The sequence below is a fragment of the Camellia sinensis genome, chromosome 7 (genome assembly GCF_055761805.1).
Source record: "Camellia sinensis isolate YWXY chromosome 7, ASM5576180v1, whole genome shotgun sequence".
Classification (NCBI taxonomy): domain Eukaryota; kingdom Viridiplantae; phylum Streptophyta; class Magnoliopsida; order Ericales; family Theaceae; genus Camellia; species Camellia sinensis.
The window spans coordinates 193741946-193750665 of NC_138967.1; positions in this window are offsets into that span (position 1 = coordinate 193741946).

Sequence of the window (8720 nt, forward strand, 5' to 3'; positions counted from 1 at the left end):
ACTCTTATCGAGTGATTAATGGTATCATAGCCCTGGCTAGGCAAGAGAACGTTAGGATCACCCTTGCCGATATCCAATTTTGTTATACCATGTGCCCCTTTAACCTGAAGGAAAGAGGTTATGTCTACTACCTCAAGCCGAGGTCTACCGAGTTCAAAATTGTAGCCGACCTCCCGGATTCCAACAAGGGAGCCGGGGATGACTTTGTCATTGCTTCGGGAAATTAGGAATTTGGCCCAGACGAAGATGTTCACCTCTACTCTCTTCCTCGAACAGTTAAAGAGGGCAAGGGTAAGAACCCAGTGCCAATACTTAGTTGTTTCTTTTCCAAGTTTTCTAAAACTCTGTCTGTTTCTAATGTTGGTTTTGTTTGTCTTGCAGATCTTCATCAGCCACCCAAAAGCTTTCGTCAATCCTTCTTCCCTGGAAAAGACTTAAAGAAGCTTCTAGAACTTCCAATTCACAAGCGCAAGGCTCCCCTGTTACTAAACTTTATTCCGACATACAAATCCACATTGCCCGACGTCCCAAAGAAAAAGAAGAAGAGCCTTTCTCCGCCTACTGCTACAACTATAACCGCTTCTACATTCTGTACAGATCAAGAGTCCACATCTGACCCTATCAATCAACCATCCATTTCGGCCCCATTCTTAATCCCAATACCAGAAAGAAAACGCCGGCGACGCCTTGTAAAAACTGCCGAAATGGGTCGTGCAAAGCCAATTGCCCAAAATCTCCTTGCCGACCTTCCGACTGATGCTAATGCTGTACCATCCCAATCAATGCCCCCACCGAAGCCAAAAAGAATCAAGAAGGCCCACCCTAAGGCCAAGGCTGTTGAGGTTGAAGATAGTTTGCCTATCTCAAAACTGGCTGAGAGTAAGAAGACTTCTTCTGCTCCTGCGAAAAGGTCTGCCGAGACCCCGCCCTCCGAGTCTACCCAATCAAAGAAGCCGAGGTCCTCCTCTGCAACGACTTCAAAATCCAAGGTGCCAAACGTCCCTTGGACGCCCGAGATTACCCTAGAGGACAAGCCGGTCATGGCTACTGACAGTGCCGACGACATTAATGTCGGCGTTGCCCTTAGTATAGCTCTTCTTCTCCCAGGTGATCTGGAAAAGAATGCTGGAATGAGTGAGTATGAAAATTATGCTTTCATGCTTCAACACTGTGTTCAAGTAAGTGTCTTCACTTGGTGACCTGTCTTTTCCTTATTTGTTTATAAAACTTCTGTAATAACTTCTTGCTTTTGTGTTCTTTCAGGCTGTTCAGCATGCCCACTCCTTCTCCATGCAATCTTTTGAGAACAGGGAGAAGTTAACTGACTTGCAGAAGGAGTATTCTGCACCCCAGAAGATCAACAAGGGTCTTCAAGCAAAAATGAAGAAATTGGAAGACCAGGCCAAGGCTGCCACTAAAGCCCAAACTTTGGCCGAAGAAAAGGCCGAGGCTGCTGAAGCTATAAAGAAAGTTGCCGAAGCGCAGAAAAATGAAGTTGAGGACAAGGCCACCCAAGCCGAGAAGGAGCTTCAGGAGGCCTTGGCCATGAAAAAGGCTGAAATCAAAGAAGCTGATGAAAAGGCTTATGCGCAGGGCATGGCCGATGTCGCTGAGGAGTACAAGCTTTAAGTCAAGGAAGCATGCAACAGGGATTTTCCCTTGGTTGGATGTCTCTGTTAAAAAGACTTGACCTCCCTGCTGACTCGCCTTTCCGTAATGTCGACGTTATTCCTCTCCCATTTCCACCAAGCCAAGCCGAAGAAGAATCTGGGTCGGAGCCTGAGGATGAAGATGATCAGAATGCTGAGGCCTTGATGAAGAAACCCAAGGGTGATGCTGGGGTCAAGTCTCCTTCTCAAATTGAGCCCATCCTGGACTTAACTTTGGATGAAGAGGGTGATGAGGTCGGGGAGGCGCCTAGGGAAGCTGTTACAGGGGTATTATCGTCCGACCTCCTATTAGCTGAAAGAAGTCTTAACAAAACGCTTGCAGAGATTGATGCCGAGCTGGCAGCAGAGAAGGCCGCTGAAGTAGTTCCACAGGAATCTGCCGAGGTTCAGACCCAAATTGCTTCTGAAGCAGAAGAATCATAACTTCCATGTTTTTTGTACTTTTTTGTTTGTTTGGCAATATAGGTTTCTTTGTATGGCCGATGTGCCTTTTTCTGAAAAATTTTTCTTATGGATGCCTCAATCTTTTAATGTCTTTTTGATTTGCTTCTGCATTTTGCTACCTTTGTGCAATCTCCTCGGGGTTACATACCTCGGGTATAATAACATCAAACTTTATTTCGGTAAGATTCAGTCCTGAAAAACTTTTGAAAAAATTCCAACAAGTGTTTAACACATACAATTCAATGTTTACTGTAAGTTTCTTCTTAAGTTTCAACAAGTACGTAAACAGTAATTTCGGCCTAACCTACTTGTAAACTGCTGCAAATTTCAACAAGTGTTAATATATACTGTAATGTTTTCTTCAAGTTTAATCAATGATCTACTTGTAAATTGCTAGGAATTTCAATAAGTGTTTAAACAATATACTAAGCTTTTACCTCAATCTGTAAATTGCTGCAAATTTCAACAGATGATCACATGTCGGCTTAACATTATCTTGTAAATTGCTATAAATTTCAACAAGTGTTAAGCATCTACTTTGGTTGGATCATTCTGTAGATTGCTATAAGTGTGCAATCTATAACCTCGTCTTTACTTCGTCTTGTAAATTGTTACAAATTTTAACAAGTGAAGAGAAACAGTAATCTTGGCTTAACTTCGACTTGTAAATTGCTACAAATTTCAACAAGTGAAGATAAGGAATCAGTTTGACTCCAACTTGTAAATTGCTACAAATTTCAACAAGTGAAGACAAGGAATCAGCTTGACTACAACTTGTAAATTGCTACAAATTTCAACAAGTGAAGACAAGGAATCAGCTTAATTCTAACTTGTAAATTGCCACAAATTTCAACAAGTGAATTAAGGAATCAGCCTGACTTCAACTTGTAAATTGCTACAAATTTCAACAAGTGAAGACAAGGAATCAGCTTGACTCCAACTTGTAAATTGCTACAAATTTCAACAAGTGGAGACAAGGAATCAGCTTAATCCCAACTTGTAAATTGCTACAAATTTCAACAAGTGAATTAAGGAATTATCTCGGCTTAACTTCGGTTAAGCATCATCTCGGTCTTATTTCACTTGTAAACATTATCTTGGTTTAACCAACTTGTAAATTGCTACAAATTTCAACAAGTGGTAAACGCATTCTTCTTCTTTCTGCCCCCAATGTGAACCTGAGTTCTACTTGGGTTCTCATTATTCATGTCTCCAGAAAACATCAGTTTGTAATTTTATCAGTCATATGTGTTTGAAAGAATTTTTTTGAAAAGACTTTATTGATGATATCGGCCAAAAAATGATGCACATCTAATGATAAAAAAATTTCAAATTACAAGTATTCCAAGGTCTGGGCAATGCTTTGCCCTCGTTGTCCTCAAGCCGATAAGCACCATTGCCTAATACTGAAGTAATTCTGTAGGGTCCTTCCCAGTTTGGGCCAAGCTTGCCCTCTCTGGGATCTTTTCTGTTGCCGACGACTTTTATCAAGACTAGGTCGCCGACTTGAAAATCTCTTGGATTGACCTTTTTGTTGTAAGTTCTAGCAAGCTGCTGCTGATATATTGCTAGCTGAATTGCAGCCTTTTCTCTTCGTTCTTCCAAGAGGTCCAGGTTTTGGGCTAAGACTATGTCGTTAGTGCCATTCTCTACTCCCTAGGTTCTGATCCCTGGGATGCCGATTTCCAATGGGATGACAGCTTCTGTGCCATAAGCCATGGCAAAGGGGGATTCCCCTGTTGACCTTCTCGGCGTAGTTCGATATGCCCAAAGCACGTTGGGCAACTCATCTACCCACTTTCCTTTTGCTGCCTGCAGCCTCTTCTTTATTCCATTCAAAATTACTTTGTTGGATGCTTCTGCTTGACCATTACTTTGGGGAAAGCTTGGTGTTGAAAAGTAGTTCTTGATCTTGAATTTGGCACAAAAGTTCTTGATGAGTTTGCTGTCAAACTGTGTTCCGTTGTCGGCAAAGATTGCTCTTGGATTGCCAAATTTGGTGATGATGTTTCTCCATATAAAGTTCTTGATGTCCACATCTCAGATTTTGGCAAGAGGTTCTGCCTCTATCCACTTTGTAAAGTAGTCTGTTGCTACCAGCAAGTATTTTCTTTGTCTAGTTGCCTGGGGAAGTTGCCCAACCAGATCCATGCCCCATTGGGCGAACGGCCAGGGGCTAGATACTGGGTTCAGGTCAGCAGCTGGCTGATGTATCAAAGGTGCAAACCTTTGGCATTGTTCACACTTCTTCACGTAGGCTTCAGTATCCTTTTGCATGTAGGGCCACCAATACCCCTGGGTAATGGCCCTGTGGGCTAATGATCTGCCTCCAGCGTGGCTTCCACAAATTCTTTCATGGATTTCATAGAGGAAATCTTCAACCTGCAAAGGGTGTACGCACCTTAAAAGGGGTCCAGTGAAGGATCTTCTGTAAAGATGTCCATCTTCTGTCAGACAGAATCTTGCAGATTTCAATCTGATTTTGTGTGCTTCCTTACGATCTTCTAGCAATTTTTCTTCTTTCAGGAATGCGACAATTGCATCCATCCAGCTTGGCCCCATGTCCACACACATTGCTTGCTGCTTTGTGCTCTCTGGTCCAATGCTCGGGCCCGACAAGTAGTCGATCATAATTGTTCTTGATTTTCCAGTCTGAATTGAACTTGCCAAGTGAGCCAACGCGTCGGCGTGGGTGTTGTCATCTCGGCTAACCTGGAGTAGTCGGCAGTTTTGAAATAGAGTTGCTAATCTAATGACCTCTTTTACATATGCCGACATCCTTTCGTCTCTGGCTGCGAATTCACCTGTTGACTGGTTAACAATAAGTTGTGAATCACAAAAAACTATTACCTCATCTACTTCTGCTGCTGCTGCCAGTTTTAGCCCTGCAATTAATGCTTCGTACTCCGCTTCATTGTTTGAGGCCTTGAACCCCAAACGGATGGACTGTTCTATTATTTCTCCATCAGGAGATATCAGCAGTACTCCTGCCCCTGCTCCTTGACGGTTTGAACTTCCATCGACGAAAAGTCTGAATGAATCGCCGATGTAGATGCTGCAGGGTCTGAGTTTTTCCTTCCTTTGTTCTTTTGCCTTTGGCTGGGCTTCTCCTTACTTGTTGGGATGCTGCTCATCTCGGCTCAACGGAGCCCGATGTTCCATGGTTTCTGGGGTGAATTCTGCCACGAAGTCGGCCAAAACTTGGCCCTTTATTGCTGTTTTCGGCCTGAACTCCAGGTCATATTGGCCCAGGGCCACTGCCCATCTTGCTATCCTTCATGTTAAGTCTCCTTGTTGTAACAAGGACTTCAGTGGGTGCTCTGTTAGGACCACGATCTTGTGTGCCTGAAAATAATGGTTCAACTTCTTTGAAGCCATTACTAAGGCCAACATTAATTTTTCTAGCGGCAGATACCTTGTTTCTGCACTGGCCAAGGTTTTACTTACATAATAAATCGCTTTTTGCTCCCCTTTTTCTTCTCGGATGAGTACTGCACTTACTGCGTGTTCTGAAACAGCCAAGTATAAAAACAGTTTTTCCCCTGGTTCTGGATTGAAAAGAACCGGAGTTGTGGTCAAGTACTTCTTTAGGTCGGCTAGAGCGGTTTCGCATTCTTCTATCCACAGAAAGTCTGTGGCTTTTTTCACCAAGTTGAAGAAGGGTCTGCATTTATCTGAGCTTCTGCTAATGAATCTGTTTAGGGCTGCGGCCCTTCCAGTAAGCATCTGAACCTATTTCACCGACGTCGGGCTCTGTAGCTCTAGGATGGCCTTGATTTGGTCTGGGCTGGCCTCTATGCCCTTTCTCGTTACCAGATATCCTAGAAACTTACCTGATCCAACTCCAAACGCGCACTTTGATGCGTTGAGTCGGAGCCGGTATGTTTTGAGTATATCAAAAATCTCTTTTAGGTCGGCAAGATGTCCCTTAGATTCTTTGGTCTTCACGACCATGTCATCGATGTAGACTTCTACCGTTTTGCCAATTAGGTTCTTGAACATTTTTGTTATTAACCTTTGGTAAGTTGCTCCTGCGTTTTTCAGCCCAAAAGGCATTACCTTGTAACAGTACAAGCCTTTAGGAGTGATGAACGCAGTCTTCTCCTCGTCTGGAGGGTACATGGCAATCTGGTGGTATCCCCTGTATGCATCCAAAAAACTCATCCTTTCGTGCCCTGAAGTTGCATCTACTAACTGGTCAATCTTGGGCAGAGGAAAGCTGTCTTTGGGGCAGGCTTTGTTGAGGCTGGTAAAGTCTACACAGACTCTCCATTTACCGTTCTTCTTTTTCACTACTACTGTGTTGGACAACCATGTCGGATAGTGAACTTCTCGGATGGCCCTGGCCTCCAGAAGTTTGTTTACTTCTTCTTCTACTGCTTCGACGTGCGTCAACGTCGGTCTTCTGGCTCGTTAAATCACAGGTTTGGCCGACCTGTCGACATTCAGTCTGTGGTAAGTGACCTCGGGGTCAATGCCAGGCATTTCATAAGGTGTCCAGGCGAACACTTCAATGTTGGCTCTCAAAAAATCTTCCAGTTCTTTTTTTTCTTTCGGCTAAACCTGAACCGAGAAGAAAGAAACGTTCTTCGTTGCCCTCCTGGACTAGGATTTTCTTTAATGTCTCTTCACTCTTTTCGGTTGGCTCCTTGCCGACATCATCTAGGGCCTCTACGTTCTCGTCTTCAATCTCTGCCTCTTTTGGCTCTCGAATGTTGCAAGTGGACTTTGTTGTTGCCATGGAGCAATTTTTTGCTTGCAGTTGATCGCCTCTGATTTCTTCAATTTCATGCTCTGTGGAGAACTGTAGTAGTTGATGTAATGTTGAGGGAACTGCCCCCATTGCATGCAACCATGGTCTTCCCAAGATGATGTTGTATGGTGAGGGTGTGTCAATTACCATAAATTCTGTTTTGATCTTCTTGGTACCGGCTTGTACTTCCACGCTTGCTACACCCAGTGGCCATGTTGGCGTTCCATTGAAGCCGACCATAGGGTTGTTGGATTCTTCCAGGTCGTCAGGATGAAGGCCTAGCTCCTTATAACATCTGATATACATTATGTCACAAGAGCTGCCTTGATCTATTAGGATGCGTTTTATTTGGCATTCCCCAACCTGGAGGGATACTACCAAGGCATCATTATGCGGATGCTGGACCATCTCTAGGTCGGCTTCAGTGAAGGTTATCATTGGTCCTTGGCTTTCTTCAGGCCGAGGTCTTTTTTCCCCGATTTGGTAAATATGCTGTAAATGCCTTACCCTCTGGGTTTCTCCTCTGACTTCATTCTCGTTGACCCTTGAGTGGATCACATTAACCACCCTTGGTCCTCCTGCCTGTGGTTGCTGTGCTGGAGGTGGTGGAGCTGCTGGTGCTTGAGGCAATCTTGCCTGTTCTTCTCTGGTCCTGGCCTCATCAACAAGGTCCCTCAGATGACCTTGCCTTACCAAGTCCTCTAAGTGTGCTTTTAGGGCTCTGCAACCCTGGGTTGGGTGCCCTTCTTCATTGTGGTAAGCACAACGCCTACCCATGTTTCTTCCCATGAATTCCCCTGGTGCTCTTGCTGGAGGTCTGAAATAGGGTTGGTTTCGTATTTGATCCAGGACTTTATGGATGGGGATTCGGAACACCGTTGTCACTGCCTGTTTGCCCTTCAATTCTGTTTCTTGTTTGGGTGGTCCGTTGTTACCTCGGCTTCGCTTCGGCGAGCCGTTTGCTTTCTCCTGCTTTATCTCTTTGTTTCCCGATGTGTCTTCCTCGGCTCTGGCATATTTCTCAATTCTTGCCATGAGCTCTTCCATGCTTTTTGGCAGTGTTTTTGCCAAAGACTTCCGTAGTGGGCAGTCACCTTTCAGGCCATTCTTGAAAGATACGACCGCCACTTCTTGGTTGCATTCGGGTATTCGATTGAACACCTCGTAGTATCTCTTCGCGTAGGCCCTAAGGCCTTTTTCCTTGGTGATTCTTAAAGCCATCAGGGCGTTGACCTTTAAGGGCTGTAGTTTGTTCGTTACAAACCTGGCTACAAACATCTCGGCCAGGCCTTCCCATGTCTTTACGCTTCCCTTTGGCAGTTTATGGAACCAATTGGATGCAATTTCCCCAAAGGATGAGGGAAATACCTTGCAGAGCAATGGCTCGTTCCCACTGTATAATGCCATTGAATTCAGGTATAGTCCAACATGAAAGTTGGGGTCTGACTTACCATCATAAATTTGGAACCTCGGCATGCTGAATCTTTTTGGTGCTTCAAATTTATCCAGTTCCACCGAGAATGGCGTTCTCGGCTTAACTTTAGAAGTCACATCGGTTTCAACATTCTGCTGCCTCCTTTTGAAGTAGTCCCTTAAGTCTTCTTTACTCCTACCTGGAGCTCGGCTATCTCTGGACTTCAATCTTTTCGGCACACTACTTTCGGCCTCGTAGTGGACCCGTTTCGATCTTTCTCCATGGGTTGTGTCAAAGTAGAGCGCTTGCCCTGGAACATGCCGATGTTCTTTGGGCCCTGGATCCTTCATGCGATGTGCCCTTCGGGACTCTTCTTGCCTTGGTTCCTCTCGTCCGACTTCCTTGGAACGTCAGTGAGAGTGGTTTGCACTCCTGGTGT